The sequence below is a fragment of the Chiloscyllium plagiosum genome, chromosome 8 (assembly GCF_004010195.1).
Source record: "Chiloscyllium plagiosum isolate BGI_BamShark_2017 chromosome 8, ASM401019v2, whole genome shotgun sequence".
Taxonomy (NCBI): domain Eukaryota; kingdom Metazoa; phylum Chordata; class Chondrichthyes; order Orectolobiformes; family Hemiscylliidae; genus Chiloscyllium; species Chiloscyllium plagiosum.
The window spans coordinates 12,080,638-12,105,601 of NC_057717.1; positions in this window are offsets into that span (position 1 = coordinate 12,080,638).

The following is a 24,964-nucleotide window of genomic DNA, read 5'->3' on the forward strand; positions in this document are numbered from 1 at the left end:
TCTGAGAGAATTACTTTTCTGGAAGTAAGGACGAAGAAAGTGTTAAGGAAGTCATAAAGAACATGAATACAAACAAACAGAAAACACACAGACTGCTCAAATCTCCGATCCATATACCAAAGAAAACAAAAGTAGGGCCAAATGTGGAAATTTGTAAGGTACAGGAGAATTTATTGTGGTGAACAAGGAAATGGCAGAGAAACTAACTAGCTACTTTGCACCTGTTTTCATGGAGAAAGCGCCAGGAAACCTCGGTGTAAAGCAAGTAATCACATGGGACTTGTGGAACTAAAGACATAAAGTCAATTCATATCAGCAACAAGGTAGTACTTGAAAATTGAGCTAGATTGATCATTGCTAAGTCTGATGGGCCAGATATACTTCATATCAAAATGTCAGAAATAAAACAGCATATTAATTGAACTGTCGGTGACTGTGTTTTATTTTCTTGCAGATCCTGCAAAAGCCATAGCCATTGTAGATAACTGAAAGGTAGTAAACATGATCCATCTATGTACACAGGGAAGAAGAGATAATGTGGAGGACTGCAGACCAATTAATTTGACATATGTAGGGAAACAGTTGGGATCCATTATATAAGATGTGATATTGGGTTCTTAGAAATGAACAGCAAAATTGCAGAGAATCACAATGCATTTCTGACAGAGAAATAATGCCTGACAAACTTCGGAATTATTTGAAGTTGTTTCTTGCAGCATCGACCACGGACAACCAGTGGAAGTAGTGTATTTGGATTTTCAGAAGTCTGGGCGGGAAGAATTTCTGGCTGTAACAGATGCTCATTTTTTTTTACGTATTTTAGGTGTTGGAGGTGATTTCCTCGAATTCCAGGAGCAGCAGTTACTGTTTTGTATGCTGTTACATTGTTTTGGAACTTGGGGGAAAAAAAAGTCAAAGCAACAGCAGTTTTAAGAGGGAACAGTACAGACAAAGGAAGCATATGGTGAGCTAAAGAAACTGACAGGACAGCATACCTGCAGAGTTACTGCCTTTGCTGTTTGAATTCATGTATCGAGGGATATCGGAGTGCGTCTAGGAAAATTAACAAACATTGAAATTTACAACTGGTTTGGAGGAACTGTTTTGGCAAATTTCCCAGCCAGATAAGTGAATTGTTTTAACTGTATCCTACAGAAAGTCTGCAGACGTGAGTAGAGTGGGTTCTTCCTTAATTATATGATTTTGAGATATGTCTCGTGATTAATCTTAAAATATAAGACGTAAATATTACTTTAACCTTGGGCAGTGTTTTGTAGAGGAATAAGACAGTTTTGTTTTTCTGGGTCTGTAGATTGTGAAGGAGCACAAATGGCTTTAGTAGAGTCATATGCACTTCTTGTCAGATGTGGAAGTTTAAAGAGGATTTAAAGGTTACCTCGGATTATATCTGCAATAAATGCTTCTGGTTGCGAATCCTATCAGATCGAATGGACCGGTTGGAGAGACATTTAAAGACAATGAAGAATTTGTAACAGCAACTGTATGTGATGGATGGCAGTTATAGGAAGGGGGTAAGTCTCCGAAACAGACACATAATGGGTTAACTCCAAGAAAGGTAAGAAAGGTAAGCAGCTAGTGCAGGAGTATTCTGGGGCTGTCCCCATTTCAATCAGGTATGCTGGTTTGAAAAATTTAGCGGGTGATGGATTCACAGGGGAACGTAGCACGAACAGGCAAGTTTCTGGTTTTGAGACTGGCTCTAATGTAACAAGGGGTACGTCGGATTCCAAGAGGTCAATTGTGTTAGGGGACATACTAGTCTGAAGTACAGACAGACGGTTCTGTGACAGCAGAAAAAAAAACAGAATGGTGTGTTGTTTCCCGGGTGCCAGGATCAAGAATGTCTCAGAAAGGGTGCAGAATGTTCTCACGGGGGCAGAGGGGCCAGCAAGAGGTAATTGTCCAAATTGGAACCAACGACATAGGAAAGGAAATGTTTGAGATTCTGGACGGAGATTGCAGGGTGATAGGCAGAAATTCAAAAGGACGTTCTTGAGAGTAGTAATATCTGGATTACTCCCGGCACTACGAGCTAGTGAGCGCAGGAATAGGAGGACAGAGCAGATGAATGCATAGCTATGGAGCTGGTGCATGGGACAAGAATTCACATCTTTAGATCACTGGAATCTCTTTTGGGGTATAAGGAACCTGTAGCAGAAGGACGGATTGCACCTAAATTGAATGCAAGCGACCTAACAGTGAAGGCAGATGAACTCAGGGCATGGCCCAGGGATGGGCAGGACTGGCAGCTAAATGTTCCAGGTTACAAATGGTACAGGAAAAATAGAAAGGGAAGCAAGAGGGGAGGGGAGTGGCGTTTTCGATTAGGGATAGCATTACAGCTGTAATGAGGGAGGATATTCCTGGAAATACATCCAGGGAAGTTATATGGGTAGAACTGAGAAATAAGAATGGAATGATCACCTTATTGGGATTGTATTCTCCACCGCTAATAGTCAGAGGGAAATTGAGAAACAAACTTGTAAGGAGATCTCAGCTATCTGTAAGGAGATCTCAGCTATCTGTAAGGAAGTAGGGTGATTATGGTAGGAGATTTTAACTTTCCAAACATAGACTGGGACTGCCAAAGCGTTAAGGGTCTAGATGGAGAGGAATTTGTTAAGTGTGTACAAGAAAATTTTCTGATTCAGTATGTGGATGAACCTACCACAGAAGGTGCAAAACTTGGCCCGCTCTGGGGAAATAAGGCAGGGCAGGTGACTGAGGTGTCAGTGGAGGTGCACTTTGGGGCCAGCTACCATAATTCTATTAGATTTAAAATAATGATGGAAAAGGATAGACCAGATCTAAAAGTTGAAGTTCTAAATTGGAGAAAGTCCAATTTTGACGGTATTTGGCAAGGACTTTGAAAACCTGATTGGGGGCAGATGCTCACAGGTAAATGGACGGCTGGAAAATGGGAAGCTTTCAGAAATGAGATAACAAAAATCCAGAGAGTATATTCCTGTTAGGATGAAAGGTAGGACTGGTAGGTATCGGGAATGCTGGCTATCTAACGGGTTTGATTAATAAAGAAATGAAGCATACGTCATGTATAGACAGGATAGATGGAGCGAATCCTTAGAAAAGTATAAAGGCAGTAGGAGTATACTTAAGAGGGAAATCAGGAAGGCAAAAAGGGGACATTAGATAGCTTTAGCAAGTAGAATTAAGGAGAAACCAACGGGTTTGTACAAATGCATTAATGACAAAATCATAACGAGGGAAAGAACAGAGCCCCTCAAAGATCAGTAGGGCAGCCTTTGTGTGGAGCTGCAGAAAATGGGGGAGATACTAAACGAGTACTTTGCATCAGTATTTACTGTGGAAATGGATATGGAAGATATAGAATGTCAGGAAATGGATGGTTTCACGTTGACAAATGTCCATTTTACAGAGAAAGAAGTGCTAGATGTCTTGAAACGGGTAAAGTTGGATAAATCCCCAGGACCTGAACAGGTGTCCTCTAGAACTCTGTGGGAAGCTAGAGAAGTGATGCTGACCTTCTTGCTGAGATATTTGTACCGTTGATAGTAACAGGAGATGTGCCAGAAGACTGGAGTTTGGTAAACGTGGTGCCACTGTTTAAGAAGGGTGTTATGGACAAGCCAGGGAACGTCGGTGGTGGGCAAGTTATTGAAGGGAATCCTGAAGGACAGGATGAACAAAGAGACCTTGGAGTGCAGGTTCTTATCTCCTTGAAAGTGGAGTCGCAGGTAGATAGGATAGTTAAGGCGGCGTTTGGTATGCTTTCCTTTAGTGGTTAGAGTATTGAGTTGTGAGGTCATGTTGCGGCTTTACGGCACACTGGTTAGGTCACCGTTGGAATATTGCGTCGAATTCTGGTCTCCTTCTTATCGGAAATATGTTGTCAAAATTGAAAGGGTACAGGAAAGATTTACAAGGATGTTGACAGGGTTGGAGGCTTTGAGGTAGAGGGAGAGGCTGTACAGGTTGGCCTGTTTTCCCTTGAGCGTTGCAGGCTGAGCGGTGACCTTATAGAGATGTACAAAATTATGAAGGGCATGGAGAGGATAAATAGACAAAGTATTTTCCCTGGGGTCGGGGAGTCCAAAACTAAAGGGCACAGGTTTAGGATGAGAGGAGAAGGATGTTGGGTGGCACAATGGTGAGCAATACTGCCTCATAACGCCAGAGACTCGGGTTCAATTCCCGCCTCAGACTGTGTGGACTCTCTGTGTGGAGTTTGCACATTCTCCCCGTGTCTGCGTGGGGTTTCCTCCCACAATCCAAAAATGTGCAGGTTAGATGAAAAGGCTGCGTTAATTTGCCCATAGTGTTAGGTGAAGGTGTAAATGTAGGGGAATAGGGTTGGGGGTCGGTGTGGACTGTTTTCCACACTGTAAGTAATCTAAATCTCAACGCAAAAAAGACCTAAGGGGCAACCATTTCACACAGACGTGTATGGAATGAGCTGCCAGAGGATGGTACAATTGCAGCATTTAAAAGGCATTTGGATGGTTTTATGAATAGGAAGGGTTTGGAGGGATATGGACCGGGTGCAGGCAGGTGGAACTAGATTGGTTTGGGATATCTGCTAGACATGGACGGATTGGACTGAAGGATCTATTTCCGTGCTGTGCAACTCTGTGACTCTATAGCTCACACAGTCAGTTCGTAAATGCAATTAGTGTGAATGGTATTTGGAGGAATCAATGTAATTGCAAAGTTAAAGTTTGTTTGGAGTTTATTTAAGGGAAACGGAATATAGAGGTAAAGACATCATGAAGCAGTTGCATAGAGTGTTGGTGAGTGTGCACCTGAGGTATTGAGTTCAGGTTGGTGACCTAATCTATGAAAGAATACACTGATCGCAGAGGACGTGGAATGGATATTCTTCAGTGTAATTCCTCAAATGACACGATTTTCTGATGGGGAGAATTGTCTTGCGACCTCTCCAGTTTCAAAGCATGAGAGGTGATCGCAGTGAAATTTCAAAAATCTATGTTACATGTGATGAGGTGGAAATAAACAGGATGTTTATCTAGCTGTCTACTCTATATTTAAGGCAAATAATGACAGGATAAGGCATATGCCATTTAAGACAGTAATAAGGAGGAAATTCTTCCCTCGGAGGGAACTGACTAACACAGGGGCATGGAAGCCTGCTGGCAGGGCAAGGTTAAGGAGAATCCCCAGATATTCTTCACGTATATCAAGTGGAACAGAACAACCAGGGAAAATGTAGTGACTTGCCAAGTTTCATCCAAACTCAACTTCATGGTAGAAAGCTGTTTGTGTGACTGGATCCCAATATTCCCTGGTGTACCGCAGAGATCAGTGCTGTGTCCCTTATTATTTGTGGTATTCATAAGTGATGTGAATGTGACGTGGGTAGGGCGAGTGTGATAAGAAAGTTTCTGTTTGACACAAAGATTGGCCGGGTGGTTGGCAGTGACGTGGAAGGTCTTATGTTATAGAAAGATAAAGATGGAATGGTCTGATGGTCAGATCAATGGCAGATAGAATGTAACCCTGATAAATATGAGGTGATACACTTTGGAAGAAGGAACCAGACAGGGGAGCACTCAATGAATGGCAACACAATAGGAAGCTCAGAGAGTGCTTCTCCACACCCTCCTGAATATGACTGGATATGATAATTGACTAGTTCAGCATGACTGTAGATAAAGCCTTTATTCATTGACCCAAAGAGTATACACGTTTTATATAGCACTTTGGTAAGGCCAAATGAAATATTGTGTGCAGTTCTGGGAGCCACATTACAGGAAGGATGTGATTGCATTGGATGAGGTGCAAAGGAGATTCACCAGGATGTTCCCTGGGATGGAACATATGAGCTGTGGAGAGAGGCTGGGTAAGCTCGAGTTATTTATTTTGGAGCAGAGGAAGTTGAGTGGGTAAGTAATTCAGGTTTAATATTACAAGAAACCTGAGTCTGATGAGAAAAGGATATAGAATGAAATTAGTAAATAAACTAATTTGGCGATATTATTGGAGCTGAAAATAATGGGCATAGAAAAAAATCAACACACATTGATGAAATGGGAAACATATTTGAGAAACTGACTGGAAGATTAATTACAGAAAAAAACAATAGAGGCACTGAACTTGGATTTTCAGCAAGAATTTTAATAGAGTCCCATGCCTTGTGTGCAAAGTAAAAACACATGGGATGGGGTAATATATGAACATGGTGTCAAAGTGGGAGTTTTGACAGGTAACAATGAGTAGGAATAAATGGATGGTTTTCAGTTTGGAAGGCTCATGAGGCATCGCAATGATTGGTGCTGGGGAGCCAGATATTCACAATACATCTCAAACATCTCATTGAGGGAATCAAATTCAAAGTTTCCAAGTCTGCTGACGGAACGAGGATTTTGAAAAGTGAGGAAGATGTGAAAAAATCGTTAAGGTGATTGAAACAAATGGAGTGAATGAGTAAATATGTGGCAGATGAAGAGCAATGTGGATAGATGTGATGTTGTCTACTTTGTTGGGAAACAGTAAATGCCAGCAAACCATTTGAAAAGGGAATGGTTGAGAAATGTCGATCTATAAAGGGAACTTCACTTTTCTTTTGTTATTGTTTGGACAGATGTCTGAGTTCCATGCAGGGCAGTAAGTTCTGAGACAGAAGCCGATAATTGGAATACATTTGCACACAGACCTGTTTACGCAGACACACCAAGTGGGGAGCTGTAACATTGAAAAATATCTGGGATCTCCCTGTACACCAGTCACTGAAAGCAATATTTCAGGAGCAGAAAGCAGTAAGGAAGATAAATGGGGAAATGACCCTCATTTCAGAGGGACTTGAGTCCCGCAGTAAGGGTGTCTTAGTGCAGCTGTACAGGCCCTTGGTGAGACTTCAACTCGAACATTTTGCAGTATTGTGTGCAGTTTTGGTCTCTGTACCTAATAAAGGAAAAACCTGACATTGAGGGACCGCAGCGAAGGATGACCAGACTGATCTCTGAGATGACAGGCTTGTTGTGGGAGCAGGGTTTGGCGCGACTGAGCCTGTATTCCATGGGGCTTAGGAAAATGAGTGGAGATCACAGTGAGATATATAAAACGCTGACAGCGTTAGATAGATTGGAAGCAGTGATGATAATTTCCCTGGCTGGCACGTTTAAAACAAGAGGCCACAGTATTAGGTACAGACAGGTCACATTGCATTTAGATACGAATAAATGTCTGCACTCAGAGACTGGTGAACCTGGAAATTCTTTCTCACATTGTGGGCGGCACGGTGGCACAGTGGTTAGCACTGCTGCCTCGCAGCGCCAGAGACCCGGGTTCAATTCCCGCCTCAGGCGACTGACTGTGTGGAGTTTGCACGTTCTCCCCGTGTCTGCGTGGGTTTCCTCCGGGTGCTCCGGTTTCCTCCCACAATCCAAAGATGTGCAGGTTAGGTGAATTGGCCATGCTAAATTGCCCGTAGTGTTAGGTAAGAGGTAAATGTAGGGGTATGGGTGGCTTGCGCTTCGGCGGGGCGGTGTGGACTTGTTGGGCCGAAGGGCCTGTTTCCACACTGTAAGTAATCTAATCTAATCTAATCTAATCTAAGGCTATGGAAGACAAGGCACTAAAGACTAATAAGGATGTCTAGACACCGAAAGGATGGGGGAGAGAGCAAGAGTATGGTGTAGAAATAAGGGTCAGCCATCATTATATTGAATTGGGTAGCAAACTCGACAGACCAAAGGGACTACCACAGTTCCTATTTTATAGCTTCACAAGGTTAATCACATTAAGGGATGTGTACAGTGTGTCGGAAAAGTGCATTGAGGAGATGTCCAGACATTAAATAGAATGGGGAAGGCTCAATGTGCTGTATGCCCTATTCCATTCCCGATGTTTCTGTGCAGTCTGTGGGAAAGCTCTGTAAATGTTGTCAGAAGTTCGCAGATGTTAGGAAGGAGGTCTCTGCAGGGTCAACAGGACTGTGTTTCGCTTTTCCTTTTTCCGATACTGAGGCTGGGGCTGGGTGTTCTGTCTAGGTTTATCCTTTAAGACTTCGGAGCAGTTGGATACTATAGAGTATCTTGCTTGGCCTTTTCAGAGACCATTGAAGGGTTTATCACGTCTGTGTGTCTGGAGTCACTTATAGGCCAGACCAGGAAAGCACGGGAGATTCACTTCCTGAAAGTACATTAGAAAAGCAAATTGGTGTTTACAATCGACATTGACTTCAAGGTCACAGTTGCTGACACCAGATTTGAGATCTCGATATTTTATTAATTATTTTTAACTTGCACCAACTGCCAGAGCATTAGCTTCGTATGGATTATTAATCCAGTGACTTTTCCAAAACAGCATCATCTCCACATGGGGATCTATCTGAAAACACACTGAGCAAGTTATGTCTGTGCTGCTTGACAGCTCTATCAAAAAGAACTCCCAATTTGACGATTGTGATGAAACTGAGGGAGTTGTAATTGGTCATATTGTAATTATTCCCCGCTTAGGAATTGGACATAGCTGAATAATTTTCCACATTGCCAGGGGTGTATCAGAGTTGGAGCTGGAAGGAAACAGCTTCCCCAGGGACACGGCTTGTTGTGCAGCACACGTCTTCAGTCCTATTGCAGGAATGGTGTCATCCCCATTGCCTTTGTCGTATCTACTGTGTTCAGCTGTTTCTTCATGTCACGTGCAGCGATTCGAATTGGTTCAAGACTGGCATCTGTGATTCTGTGGATATCATGATGGCGCTGAGTTGAATCACCAACTCAACACCCCTGGCTAGGATGGTACAGGTACTATTTCCTTGTTTTTACACTGATGTGCAGAGCTGATCCATTGATAGAATGGGAATAATTGTGGAGCCCCCTTCATCAGTTAGTTGATTAATCGTCTATCACGATTTTTGGCCGGATGTGGCAGGCTGCAGAGGTTGGATCTGGGTGTATTGACCTTGTGACAATTTCTCTCTCTCTACCATTAGATTTGGTTTCATTTGATTTGATAGGATTCATTGTCGCATGTATCGAAGTAGAGTGAAACCCTTTGTTTATAAACAGTTCTGGCAGATCATAGTGAGAGTTGGAGCTGTCTTTTTTTTTAGAGACATGGAGTGGCCGAAATTTAAAAGTCAACTTCAAATGTCTGTTTTTGAAGAACCACAAAATAGCCAGAAATTAAAATAGATTGCTTCAGCATTAGTGAAAAAAGGGCCTTTGAGAAGGGAATTATTCCAAGGCAAAAGAAAGGTTAATCTGATTCGCAAGATTCTGAAACATGCCAACATAGTGATAAAGAAGGTTCTTTTATTAAAAAAAAATGATGATTTGTAACAGAACACAGATGAAATAATGAAATTGTAGCACAAACTCTTTGAAGAATCACGACAAAAGGTCACTTATTCTGATCTCAGTCAGAATTTTTTCATCCACAAAAAAAAGCAACTCAAGTTATCTTTCAGAAGCTAGCTGCGCCTTTGAAACTGTTTACAATAGTAATAAGTTCTAGTTATATAGTTGGTAAATAATCATGGACACAGATTTCAACGCAATTATAAAACCTTTAAGAGATGCCTGGCATGTCTTGTATATTTCGCTAGGGAAGGTTAACAGCAGAAATAATAATAATATTACGATTTTTTAAACAGAATCAACTTTTTAATGTAAAATGTGATCACGGAATTTGATAAGAGATAGCCTGCCCAATAGAATAGAATTCATGCAATCCTTTAAGATAAACAATGAGGGGTATGACTAAAAAGAGCACAGTCACTAACTTTGGAATGCATTATAGAAAGATCACAAGGACTAGAGATAACAACAATCGTTAAAATAAGACCCTCGGGCTGTCCATGCGAGTGTCCATCATTGATCAGTTGTTGTACAAGATTGGTTCTGCAGAAGGGGAGTGGAGGGGACACTGACAAGGCTGTGTACGATCATCGCAACACAGAACGTATAAAAATACTGTCTTTTTACTGTAAAATCGAAGTGGTTCATTGATTTGCCGTCTGATCTGAGCTAAAGATTAAGGAAACGATTGTCTTCTCATGTCAAAGCCATATTCGAGGAAGATCCTTTTTTTATCCTACCATGATTAACCAGGTTTTGCTTGAATTAAAGTCCATTCCGTGCCTGTGTCCTGTCTGCCTCCAGATCTTTGTCCCTAACTGGGGAATCTCGCTCCTACAATAAGCAAGAAATACAGATCATAAGGTAAAGGAAAAACTTAGACTGAGGCACACAGTCTATACCAGAAAGGGCATGCAATAGGCAACATCAATGTGAGTAAGATCAGCATTATTTGAAGTTAGGGAGTCCATTCCTCAGTTTAATAATGGCTGAGAAGATGCTGTTCATGAGCTGCTGGTTTGTGTGTTCAAGCTTTCTGTTTTGTCTGCATTATGGAAGAAATTGTAGGAGATCCTGGGTGCGATGGGTCTTTGATCATGTTGTTAGCCTTTCCGCGGCAGTGAGCTGTGTAAATGGAGACAATAGATGGGAGGTTGGTTTCCGTGATGACATGGGCTGTGCACACAACCTTCTGTCATTTCTCCTTCTGTCTTGGACAGGGCTGTGGCCACACTAGGTCATTATGCACCCAGATAGTTTGCTCTCAGTGGTGCATTTGTAGACATTGGTGAGGGTCCTTGTGGACATTTCAAATGTCCCGAGCTGCCAGAGAAAGAAGAGGCGTTGTTGTGCCATCTCGACTGTCACATCTACATGGGAAGTCGAGATGGCACAAGCAACTTAATGTTTTCCACTCTTTCAACTTCAGTTCCATTGATGCAGATGGGGACATGTTCTCCTCCTTTCTTTCTGAAGTCATTGATCAGTTGATTAGTTCTGCCGAAGTTGAGAGGTTGGTCTCAGTGCAGCACATCACCAAGTCCTCTATTTCCGTTCTGTGTTTTGACTTGCTATCATTATATATCTGTCCTACTATGAGTGTGTCATCAGTGAACATGTATATGGCATTCGTTCAAAATTTGGCAATACAATCGTGGGTGTACAGGGAGTATAGTGGGGGTTGAGGACACATCCTTTGGGATTTCAGTGTTGAATGTTATCGTGGAAGAGACACACTTACCTATTTTCACTGATTGTGTACTATGGGTCAGAAAGCTGAGGATCCAATTTCAGAGGGCGGAGCCAAGACTAAGGTCAGGGAGTTTTGTGATCAGTCTGAAGGGAATAATGGTGTTGAAGGTGAACCTTTAGTCAATGAGCAGGAATCTGATGTGGGTGTCCTTGTTGTCCAGATGTTCCAGGGATATGGAACCCGCTATGGACCCATTCCACTGGTAGGAAAGTTGCAGGGGATCGAGGCAGGCTGGGAGACTGGAACTGAATGGGCCATGACTAGCTTCTCGAAACACTTCATGCCCCCCTCAGTCTCCTGCGTTCGAAAGAGAAATGTCCCAGCTTATCCAACCTCTCCTTAGGACTCGGACCATTGAGTCCTGGCAACATCTTTGTAAAGTTCCAGTTTAATACCATCCTTCCTATAGCAAGTTGACCAAAACTGAACACAATGTTGAACTTGGAAATATTTGGAACTGTAAGTTTTACTCTGCTGCCTATTATTATGCTGCTGTGATATTATTTTATTTTTTGTTATTCTGAAATCTTATTATTCATTGAATCCTCTGACAGCAATCCCCTCGGGTGAACGTTCTCCTGACGCTGCCTCATCTGTTCTGCTTTTCCAACACCACACTCTCCATATTTTCTTCAATAGCCTACCATGGGGGACATTATCAAACGCTTCACTGAAATCCGTATACCCCACTTTACCCTCATCCACCTGTTTGGTCACCTTCTCAAAGAACTTGGTTAGATTTGTGAGGCATGACATACCCTTCACAAAACCTTGTTTCACTATCCCTAATCAAATGATTCCTTTCTAGATGATAGTAATCTCTTATAATCCGTTCCAGCACTTCACCCACAACCAAAGTAAGACAGGTATATTTACCAGGGTTGTCTCTTCTCCATTTCGTAAACAAGGGGACAACATTTGCTGTCCTCCAGTCTTCTGGCACTATTCCTGTGGACAATGGCGATGTAAAGATCTGAACAGATGGTTGTGTATACTCCTCCCTAGCTTCTCAGAGAATCCTAGGATAAATCCCATCTGGCCCAGGGGACTTACCTATTTTCACACTCTCCAGAACTGCTAACATCTCCACGTTACGAACTTCAATCCCGTCTAGTCTAATAGCCTGTATCTCAGTACTGGCCTCGACAGAATTTTCTTTTTCCATTGTGAATACTGATTCAAATATTAATTTAGAGCCTGTCCTATCTCCTCAGACTACACACACAACTTCAGACTACTGTCCTAGATTGGCCCTAATCTTACTTTTGTCATTCTTCGTGACATACTGATAGAAAGCTTGAGGGTTTTCCTCGATCCTACTTGCCAAAGACTTCTCATGCTCTCTCCTGGATCTTCTTAGCTATTTCTTTAAGTACTTTCAGGCTAACTTGTAACTCTCAAGCATCCGAACTGAGCCTGCACGTTTCGTCTTTACATAAGCCTCCTCCTTCCTCTTGACAAGAGATTCAACTTCTTCAATAAACCACAACACCCTCACTCGACCACTTCCTCGTTTCCTGGCAGGTATAAACTTATCAAGGACACATAGGAGCTGTTGTCTGAAAAAAGGTCCACACTTAAATTGTACCCATCCTCTGCAGTTTCCTTCCTCATCCTATGCATCCTAAAACCTTTCCTAATCGCATCATAATTGCCTTTCCCCCACTGTAACTCTTGCCCTGCATTATACACCTGTCTCTCTCCATCGGTAAGGTAAAAATAACTGAATTGTGGTCATTATCTGCAAAATGTTCACCTACCTTCAAATCTAACACCTGATCTGGTTCACTACCCAGTATCAAATACAATTTGGCCTCGGCCCATGTTGGCCTATCTGCATAATCTGTCAGGAAACCATTCTGCACACTTTGGACAAAAACTGACCCATATAAAGTAATTGTACTGTAGCGTTTCCAGTCAATATTTGGAAAGTTAAATTCTTCCATAACAACTACTCTGTTACTTTCGCTACTCTCCAGTATCATCTTTGTAATCCTTTCCTCTACATGTCTGGAAATTTTCAGAGGGCAATAGAGAACTCTCAACAGGGTGACCTCTCCGTTTTTGTTTCTAACCTCTTCCCATACTACCTCAGTAGACGAGTCCTTATCAAACATCCTTTCTACCAACGTAATGCTGTGTCTGATTTTCAAAGCCACCCCAACTCCCCACTCCAACCCCACCCCGCCTCACTTTTAGTACCTTCCTTGTTCTTAATGAAGCATCTAAACCCCGGACCCTACAACGATCAGTCCTGTCCCTGCTCTATCCATTTCTCCAAAATGGCCACCACATCAAGCTGTAGAACTGCACAATTTCGAAACAGGGAGTGATTGGAGGGATGATAAACAAGGGTGAGTTGGATAGATCAGAAGACAGCAATGATGGGAGATAGACAGAAATAGACAGAAAATGGAAGTTTTATTCAGAAATTCGCACCGACTGCAAGGCCTTTATCTGGTGCCATACCCTGTGAGCACTGTGCAGATACAGGCTGTGCTCCCAGATCATTTATCTTCAATAATATCGCAGAGCTGAGTTGCTAACAGTTAAACAGTGTCCAAAAGGCCACGTGATTTTTTTTTCTACAGTGCGAAGGTGATTTAATTTAAATAGACTGGAGAACAGCAGCAGGAACTAAGAACCCCCTCAATGCTGGGAGATACTGCGCCAGAGAATCTCAATGAGGAGGATCACTGACAGACGGGAAATCAGCATTTTAGCTGTGGGCCAAATAATGATTGATACAGATTGCACATCACTTCCGTGGTTTTGTAATATACATTTCAATTTATGTAGCTCAATATTATGACTGTATCTTATCTATTTTACTTTCCATGGTTTAATACGGAGAGAAAATCATTTTGTCCCTGTATTTTGTGTTCAATAAACAAATTTTACTCCTCACTCCTCACTTTAGATGTATCCTTGAATCATTTCTTCATATGAGTTATAAAGGGTAACATTCCAATACTGATGACTGGGGAATATTATTGCCCCTCCCTCCAGTCTGAACTGCCATGTCACACGATTCTCTCTGTTTTCTGTCTCGTCCACAATGCCATAATCACACTGTAATTGAAGTCCAGTAAATGACATTTCATCACAGTTCACTAACATCGATAACATCAATAGCACAGGTCTCATCTGCCTCTCTCTGATCCTGGAATAACAACCTGAATTGCATTTGTCATGTACATTTGTCTCTTTTAAAATATCCATGTCATTTGTCTGTTATAACCCCACGTTTCTCAGACACACATTCCCCTCAGATCATGAACTATAAAAATTGTCTCAATGCTTAATTGAAATTATAATGCTTGGTCAGTAGTTCCAGGATGTATGTTTCCATTTATAAACAGAGAAGCATGTTTACGTTTTGGTACACTTATGGCATTACTCCTGCATCCAAGAGAGATTGAATGGTTACACTCAATTGATCTACCAGGCCTCAAGATTTGTTCCATCAGTCATCCTCACGTATCCCACCCAGAATGCGAAAGTTTGAATCATTGTTTTGAATTTGAATAAAATAATATTGAATTGAAAGGCGTTGACTGAAACTATTTGTTCAATTGACTTTGATTAATGTCAGTCTCCGAAATGTGTCACTGGAGGGTTTGCCTCTTCTATTAATTAAGGACTCGGTTCAATGTGTTATCCCAGTATGGGCGGGAGCATCAATAACTGGAATATTACAACTGACAGGAGTTTATCCTTGAGTTTTTACCACCTTTCTCAGCCTTGGATATCATTAGCATCACGGATCGAAGATATCCTTTGGATTATTCAAGGTGGTTACTATCCCATATAGTATAGTTGGTGTTCCTGGTAAGTCATTCCATCTGATCATTAAGCTGAGTTGAACTGAATTGCTGTTCATATTCAATCTTTAGAATTATGAAGCCATCATTTTCAAATCCATTCAAAGATTTTATTCATTAGAAATTATAACTAGCAAATTACTATTCACAACTTACTCAACAATACGCGAGGAGAAACCAGACTGTTGTTAAACTCCATGATCTTTTTTCTCCATTCATATTTACATTTCTACATATTCTCCCCACTCACCAATCCTGCCCAAGACCACTATCAGGATATTTCAGTCTCCTTCTCAGCCTTAGTGCAACTGCTGAATAATCCATCGTTTGTGCCTTTGGTAAATCCAGATATAACCGTTTCAAGTTCCTTCTAACTATGCTTCCGTCACAAAATATTTGCACTTGAGATGGATAATTTGTCCTCTCCACAGAATCTGTCAGTGCATGGTGGTCAAGTCATTGACTCATCATCAATCGGCACAGAATAATAATCTTGTAGTGTCTCATGAAAGAAGTTGATGGAATGCAAATGAAATCATCACCACTTGTTTTAATCAAAGCTAATCTGTTTGCCTCATGTCCTGTAGAGAGGTCAATGGGTCATCCTTCCCTCGTGAGGCCTCAGTGTGACTGCAAACCCACAGCAATGTGTTTTACTCTCTGCTGACCTGTGGAACAGCTACAACAGCCAATCAGTTCAGGATCGGCATAACATGCTGATCTGACCAGGGCTGCACACATCCCGTGAGAGTAGTACAAAAGAAAAGATAGGTCCCTTCCTCTGCCTGATTTCCATATTCCTGCAAGTCATTTCCATTCAGGTAGGTGACCATTCCCTGTTTAGAGTGAATTCTTTCTGATTGAGTCTCCCTCCGAGAGTGACATTCACCTCTCTAAACTTCTAAATTCCACATCATTCCCAGTGTAGAGGGATGGAATCGATTTTTATGCCACAGGAAAAAAGCTGAGGCAGCTAATTGAGGGAACCGAATTATTTCGATCAACCCTGAGAGTCTTGTTGAGATAGTTTTTTGGGTATTGTGGACAGATTTTCTCTCTTTTTTAAGGAATAATCCTCTTGGCAGAAAGAGTGTAAAAGAGTTTCACCAGACTAATTGTTGGGATGATTGTCGCATCAGGTCTGCATGAGGATTAATTTGTAACGCTTTGAGGGAATAAGAGGTGATTGCATTGAACCTTAAGGGGATAGACAGTCACTCAATATATTCCAAACAGACACTGATACGATGATAAATTTCATGGCTTTTTTATTACTTGTGTACATGATTCTCGATCGTTTAAAAGCCTCTGGGAACGTCCCTCTCACTCCTCGTCACTCCCCATTTTGATTGAGAGCGTGGGAGAGAGACAGAAGGCCAGTCTTTGACTAACCTCCCCCCACATTATAAACGTCATGTTATGCAAAATCCTGACAGGAGCCATGATACCTTCATGCTAAAACAGTTAACTATTCCCATCAGCTTCTGACCTCCATGGAGAACATGGGTCTGTCTTCTCAGTGATGGAAGATGTCTCGTTGAGACTTGGCACAAAACATCTGGCTTCCTTCCTCACTGCCGGCAATCCACGTTAAAGTATCATGTGTTGCACAGGCAATGGAGCCACGAGAAACATCGTGAGCCGTCTATGAGTGCATTCTCTGCCTCATTGGTTATTCCTGTATAAGTGTCTTGAGGGGCTGAATGGTCTCCGCCTCGTTGCATAGAACAGGTTCAAGGTCTGATTGGGCTCTGCCTGTTCCTGTTTAAAATCTCAATGTACTGACCAGACCACTTCTCTTCCTGGGGAACAGGCAGCTGAATTGAATGGGCTGTACGTCTTCTGGTTCAGTCGTTTCAGTGGGCTGAATGGCTTCCACACATCCGTGTGTAACCAGCTTGAGGTGCTGAATGAGCCCCTCTTTTAACTGTGGAAATGTGAAGTGACTGACAGCGTTGTTACATGAATGTTACCGACACTTTAACAGCACAAACATGAATGCTGTCCAGGTCTTGCTGCACATGGACACATAGAATGGTTCAGGAACTGAGGGGTGACAAAATCTTCTGAACATTGTGTGATCTTCAGTGATCACCCCGCCTCTGATCACATGATGGATGGAGGGTGCCAGGGTTGCGGTTGCGTAGATGTCGACGAAGGAGCTGAAGATGTTTTTGCGGAGGAAGTTAACCTGAGGATCTCCTGAAGATATGTCCTGGGACTGAGAGCATTGTCAGCCACCGCCCACAAACATCTTCCTTTGTGCTCTGAAAGAAACCAACCAGTGGGGAGGTTATACCTGATTGCCATTCAGCTCAAATAAGTAGATGGCCCCAATGACATTCTCAGTCAAATACTGCCTGATATCAAGGCCATTCACTCATTCCTGAGCCCCTGTGTTCACCTCCTATTCATATCAATAGGGGAGAGTATACTTGAAGGGAGCGTTGTCTGCTCACAGAGGGTAATTACTGTCAGGAATCGTCAGGGCTAGAGAGTTAAGGGAGCTACATCACTGAAACTATTTAAAGAGGAGGTAGATGGATGGATGACCTGTCAGAGAGCTGAGGGGTGTGAAGAATTGGGCATTAAATAGGAGTTAATGATCATAGTAGATCAGCAATTATTGGATACAATGGCTTGACTGTCCGAATTATCTGATCCTGTTCCTTGTGTTCTCATTTTCTTTAATTGGAAGTAAATGGTTGCAATTTTCCTGGACCGTCTGTTATTGAATGTTGCAATCAGAGAGCAAAGCATTTTTGAGTCATCTCTGCGTGAGGTATGGGGACATTAATCATGGTGAATCTTGGTCTAGCCCATGACCAACATATGAAGCACATGTTTTAAAGAGACCGGAGACATCTTTCGAACCCAGCCTGGGTTTCCAAATAACATTTTCCAATCCGTACCAATCTATGTGTGACAGTTGTGAGGGATTGAGTGAGATTTTGAGTCACAGTGGACCAGGTATTTGGAGCAGGTGGCCCCCATCTGCTCCTTGCAGGAGCTGTGAGGGGCTGAATGGAACATAGGAACATAGGATTGATGAGCAGGAGTTGGTCAAGAGACACTTTGTCACTGCTCAACCACGAACTATGTTCTGATTATCGTCTCAGCTGCAGTCTTCTGTCTGTGTACCATTTTCCTACATTCATTTGTCTGTCAAATGTTTATCATACACAACTTTGAATACATCGAAATATCCAGGCATCACAAATTTCTGGGGAAGAGAATTAACAGCCCTTTGAGAATTTCTTGTTCATGTTCTGACCAATGTTCGAGGGTCACTAATGTCTTTTCTCACACCTCGACTGGTGAAAGCAAATTTCAAATGTATCCCCTTTAGTCATGTGGCCAATGATATAGGTCTCAGACTGGGTAATTTTCTAGAAAAGTGTGAGACACGCAAATTTGACCTCTGAACAAATGGGAAAATGATAGAGTGCCCCAAATGGTTTTCTGTCATTGAAGTTATTCTGCTCACACAAACGTCTGGTAATGGGATTTTTCCCCGGAACAGTTGGATTTGTCTGAATTCCCTTTGCTTCGAGCTGTACAGAGATTCCTATGAATCCTCATCAGGAATTCTCCACGAGAGGTAAGGATGACTCAGGGATTTTCTGCTCTTACCCCTTGTTTTCAGGCAGAACAAAGTAAGAAACAGAGAGACCAATTGGCTGCTGCTTCTGAGTCAGGTAATATTTTTCTCCCTCGCTGTGTGGAAAAATACAATAAAGTCAACAGAATACCAAACTGGGCCATTTGTACTCTCCATGAACATTCTCTGGAATGGATGATAATGGACTGTATGCTGTATGTAGTATCATTGCTGTTGTTATGCACAGTGCCTTTCATTAGCAAAAAAAGTGCTCACTTTATAATTTGATGACACATTTATATGTGTCTGCTAAATTTTTAAAAATGGGTTGATATCTTCATTATACTTGTGTTTATACCAATACATCTCAGTCATAAAACAAAGCTCTCGTTTTAGTCTCCTTAACAAGATAAAATATGTATCCAGCTAATACACTTTTCTGAAAACCCTGGTTCAATAAGATTCCTCATGTAAGACCTAAACAGATAATCCCCGATAACAAAAGGCTTTCATTTCAGGAATGAGTAAAGGGAAGCATCTTTGAAAATCTTCGAAAGAATTATATTCGTTTTTTTTAATTTAGAGGATCAAACCTGCACACAGTGTATCTGATGTGGTCTCAGCAATGCCCTGCACAGATGCAGTAAAACATTCCTGATTAAACCCAATACCCGTTGCCACAAACAGCATCATTTCACCTACAGTCCAAGTCACTTGCTGCTTCTGCAGACAGACTTCATATGATTCATGTACCACGAATATGAAAAATATCTGCATCATAGCGTTCTGTGATCTCTCTCCATTTAAATTATTTCCTGCTGTTCTATCCTTCCTACCTCAATAGACAACTCATATTATATTATTTCTGCTGAAGGTTTGCTCACTAACTTTCCCTGTCTATATCACAATGCAGATTCTCTACCTCCATTTGAAGATATATCGAATGATAATCTTGGTGTACAAGGTAATTCAGTTTTAATCCATTCAGTCCCTTCATCCAGATATTTGACATTGATTATTGATCATTGATGACCCCACAGTGTTCTCTGAGGCAAAACTAGTTACAGTTTGCTAAAAGTGTTTATTTATCTCTACTGTCGAATTCCTGTTAGCGACAGCATCCCTGTTCCTGTGCAGCAAGTTGAATGGCCTCCTCCTGGGCTGTGTAATGTACTCAACGAGCTGAATTACTTCATTCTATATTCCTGTGTAATTCCTTTGTGGGGCAGAATTGTCTCCTCCCATCTCATTGTAACGATCCTGTGTGGCTGAATGGATGGTCCCCTATCTTGTAACAGACTCGAGGGGTGGATTGAGGGAAGATCACCTCGAGTAGGGGCAACAGTATATCTCTGTAACAGCAACGAGGGCTGAATTGAGGGAACAACACATTGTATAGGGGCGGCAGTTGGCCATTTGGCTGTACCACTCAGAATCCTCATGGCTGATCCGATTGTGTTTAACCATCCGTCTTCTGTCTGATCACAATAAACATTGACTTTCCTGTCCAGCAAAGATCAGTCGCGCTCAGCCTAGAATATCTTCAATAACCGAGTCTTCACTACTCCCTGAGGATGAGGACACCACAGGTAGCACAACACTAAAGGGAAGGGCACATCCTGATTTAACTGTGGGACCAATTATTTTAAATCTGCCTTAACCTCACATCAAATGACTGCCCCTTTTCGGATATAAGGATACAATATCGAGAAATTGTGGGCGGCACGGTGGCACAGTGGTTAGCACTGCTGCCTCACAGCGCCAGAGACCCGGGTTCATTTCCCGCCTCAGGCGACTGACTGTGTGAAGTTTGCACGTTCTCCCCGTGTCTGTGTGGGTTTCCTCCGGGTGCTCCGGTTTCCTCCCACAGTGACAAAGATGTGCAGGGTCAGGTGAATTGACCATACTAAATTGCCCGTAGTGTTAGGTAAGGGGTAAAATGTAGGGGTATGGGTGGGTTTCGCTTCGGCAGGTCGGTGTGGACTTGTTGGGCCGAAGGGCCTGTTTCCACACTGTAATCTAATCTAATCTAATCTATAAATAGACATAAACCATTCCGCCCTCCAACTCTGTTTCACAATACCACTGACTCTTTCCAATCAAATATGTATCAAACCCAGCCTCTGCTGCTGTCTCAGGAAGAGAATACGTGATAGCATTACGCCACACAAGCATTAAAAAATTAACAGAATTAGGCCATTCGGCCCATCAAGTCTGACATACTATTCAATTGTTAATTATATGTTTCTTAACATCATTCTCCTACCTTCTCCCAAGAATTCTTGATCTCCTTATAAATCAACAACTTATTTATTTGTGTCTTAATGACACTCGTGTCCGTGTCTTTGTGTGTATTTATATGTGTGTCCATGTGTTTGTTATCTGTGTATTTTTGTGACTACGTCTGTCTGTCGGTGTATCAGCCTATGTGATTCTAGCTGTGTTTATGTTTACTTGTGTGTGACTGTATATGTCTCTGTGTGCTTCTGTGTGTGTGTGTATGCCTATCTCCTTGTGTGCATTGTGATAGTTCGTATATTGGGTGCTTTCCAATACTTCTGTGTATTTCCATGCCTGTATCTCTGTGCAATGTTATCTGTTATTTTATGAGTGAGAGAGATAAGGTTGGAACTGACGGTGGGTTTAAATTGAGAACCGTTCTTTATTGAATATTGCTCCTTACTCGGTTGGTGGGACGTGGATGTTTCAGAATCTCCACACAAAGCCTCCTGCTCCTTTCTGGCTCCTACCAGGGTCGGCCCTACATGTCATGGTAGGGGGATGAGGGAACGGATGCCAGGCACTCCACCACCCAGCATGGCCCTTTCTGTCCTATTCCAGGCTGTTTCCCCTAGAATGAGAGAAGGGAAGGGAAGGAGTGAGGGTGGGAGTGGGTGGCCCTGCTGTTCGTGCTGGTGTAGGTGGATGGGGGAAGGGAGAGGGGTCAGGATGGAGTCTGTCCATAGTGTTGTATCCACGCCGTGTTATTAGTGTGCAGGGCTATTGTGTCAGTGACAGAAAAAGTGTGGGAAGGAAGGTGCTGAATTCAATAGTGAGAGTGGTCATGCTTGAGCCTTATTTGGAGAGACAGTGTGAGCTTTCTTCGGGGGTAGCTGATATAACAGATATAAATTGAGTGTGAGGGAGCAGAGATATTATAGTGACACCCATCCTGACAGAGCGAGGAAGGTTGTTGATCCTTGTCCTGTATTGCTGACCAATTCTTCAGATCATCTCAGCATCGAGGTGAGTCTCCCTGTATGTATTGTCCAAGTCTATTACTAACAACGCAACAGACCCTGTCCCTCAGATTCTGAGGGACCTTACAAATAGCAAGGAGAAGCAAACGTTTGGGTGGACCTTACAAATAGCAAGGAGAAGCAAACATTGGTGTGTTATGTACCAAGACCAAAACTGCCACGCAAATATTTTGCATCATATGCTCTGGAAATTGGATATGCAAGTATATGCAAGGGGAAGCAATGACCTCGTGGTATTATCGCTGAGCTCTTAATCCAGAGACCCAAGGAATGTTCTGAATACCCAAGTTCGAATCCTGTCATGGCAGATGGTGGAATTTGAATTCAATAAGTATCTGAAATCACGGGTTTATGATGAACATTAACCCATTGTCGAATGTTGGAAATACTCATCTGGTTCACTGATGTCCTTCAGGGAAGGATACTGCTGTCCTTACCTGGTGTGGCCTGCATGTGACTCCAGACCCAAAGCAATGCTGTTGACTCTTAACTGCCCTCTGGCATGGCCAATAAATGCTGGTTATTCAGCGACGCTCTCATCCTATGAATGAGTGACAAATAATCGTGGGGACTGCAGTAATAATAGATGGCATCAAGTTACATCAAAACTGCTTTAACTAAGTGGCTGCTAGTGTTGGGAAAAATAAATTCCATATGTATGTATCAGATGGGTTGAAGAGTATGTTGTGAACCAAACCACAGAGCAGGTTATTTTGGATTTGGTGTTGTGTGGTCAGAAAGACTAATTACGAATCTTGCTCTGAAGCAGCTCAGAGGAATTGTGACATTAATAGGTTGCATTTTACATACCGTTTTTTACTCAGAGAGTAGTAAGGGTATGGAATGCTTTGCCTGTAACTGTAGTAGATTACCCAAGTTTAAGTGCATTTAAGTCGTCATTGGACAAGTATATGGATGAACATGGAATAGTGTAGGTGGGATGGGCTTCAGATTAATATGACAGGGCGTCGCAACATCGAGGGCCAAAGGGCCTGGACTGCGCTGTAATGTTCTATGTTCTATGTCTGTATGCAATATAGAAATTTTGAACATTATAGTCAAACATCGTGAGAGCCTGGAGGCGAGAAGGTCAAGTTAGCTCCAGTGAATTGGAAAAGTACAATATAACATTCAGTGAGAGACAAGCAATGGTTGTTCGAGTCATAGAGTCCGAGCATAGAGACTGGCCCTTCGGCCCAAAGTGGTCCATTCCGAACAAAATGTCCATTCACACTAACACAATTTCCCTGCTATCGCTCGGTAACCTTCTAACCCTTTCCTATCCATGTATTTGTCCAAATGCCTGTCACATGTTGTTAATGTACCCTCCTCAATCATTTCCACTGGCAGCTCATTCTATATGCATACCACCCTCTGTGTAAAAAAAGTTGACCCTCAGATTCCCATTTATTCTTTCTCCTCTGACCTTAAACTCATGCCCTCTAGTCCGGGATTGCCCAACCCTGGGGAGAAAAGGCTGAGTGCATTCACTCTATCCATGCCTCCCATGATCTTCTACACTTCTATCAGATCCCTCATCAATCTCATACACTCTAAACTAAAATGTCCTAGCATGTCAAACCTCTCCTTAAAAGCCAGAAATGCCAAGTTCTTGGCAACATACTCGTAAATTTTCTTTGCACTCTTTCCAGTTTAATAGCATCCTTCCCTTAACAAAATTGAACAAAACAGAACATAATGCTACAAGTATGGCCTCACCAGCATGCTGTATAACTGCAACATAACTCCGCAACTTCGATATTCAATGCACGGACTGATGAAGGTCAGTGTGCCAAAAATCTTCTTCACTCCCCTGTACATCTCGCAATCAACTTTCAGAGAACCGTGCACCTGAATTCCAGGGTCCGTCTGTTCCACTACAACACTTAAAGCCCAACCATTCGCCATTAAACTCCGACCTTGAACTGACTTTGCAAAATGCAAGAACTCACATTTATCCACATTCAACTCTATTTGCCATTTCTTGGCCCATTTCCTCTGCTGATCAAAGTCCTGCTGCAATGTCTGCAAACCTTTCTCACTGTCCACGAGACCACATTATTTATTGTCATCTACAATCTTACTAACCATACCTTGTACATTCTAAACTAAATCATTATACATAAAACAAACAGTAATGTCCCAGCACCGAGCACTGAGGCACTCCACTAGTGATAGGCCTCCAGTCCGACAAGCATCCTTCCACTATTACTCTCTGCTTCCTACCATCAAGGCAATTTTGCATCTAATTTGCCCTGTTCCCACTCAATTCCATGCAAACTAACATTCCAGAGCAGCATACCATGTGAACCCTTATTGAAGGCCTCACTAAAATCAATTGGACTACGTATATCACCCTGCATTTATCAACGTTGCTGGTCACTTTTCACCAAAGAGTTCTAATAAATTTGTCAGCATTATCTCCCATACACAAAGCCGTGCTGGCTGCTCCTAATCACATCCTGCCTTTCCAAATGTATGTGTATCTTATCTCTCAGAATAGTCTCAAGTACCTTACCTACTACAGATGTCCAGTTTACTGGTCTATAATTTCCAGGATTTTCTTTATAGCCCTTCTTGAATAAGGGCACAGCATTCCCTGTCCTCCAGTCATCTGGGACCTCAGCCATGGCCAGCGATGATGTAAAAATATCAGCCAGGCCACCTGAAATCCCTTCTCTGTCCTCTTGCAATGTTATTGGATATATCTGGTTTATAGAAATACTGCAAAGTCTGAAACAAAAGTCAATTTCTTTAAGGTGAAAACACCCAAGTGTGAGAAACTGATTTAATGATGGTTAACATAACAAATTAAAAATTATATTAATCATAAGAAGTGACTTCAGAAGAAATCCAGACATTGTGGAAACCTGAGAAATGTCAGAAATTTACAATGCAGAAAAGGAGGGCCATGAAACTGATAAGGAAATCAAAAAGCGAACCTTCATGCTAACAAACAGGAACACAAAGACTGCATAAATCTACGATGTATATTTCAATGGAAACAAAATAAAAGCATGGTCAAAGGTGGAAATTTGTGATGGGAACAGGATTGATTATTGTGATGAGCCGGGAAATGGCTGAGAAAATAACCAGTTACTTTGCATCTGTCTTCATGGAGGAAGACGCAGAAAATCACCCAGAAATACCAAGTGATCATATGGGGCTTGTGGAACTAAAGACACAAAGTCAATTCATATCAG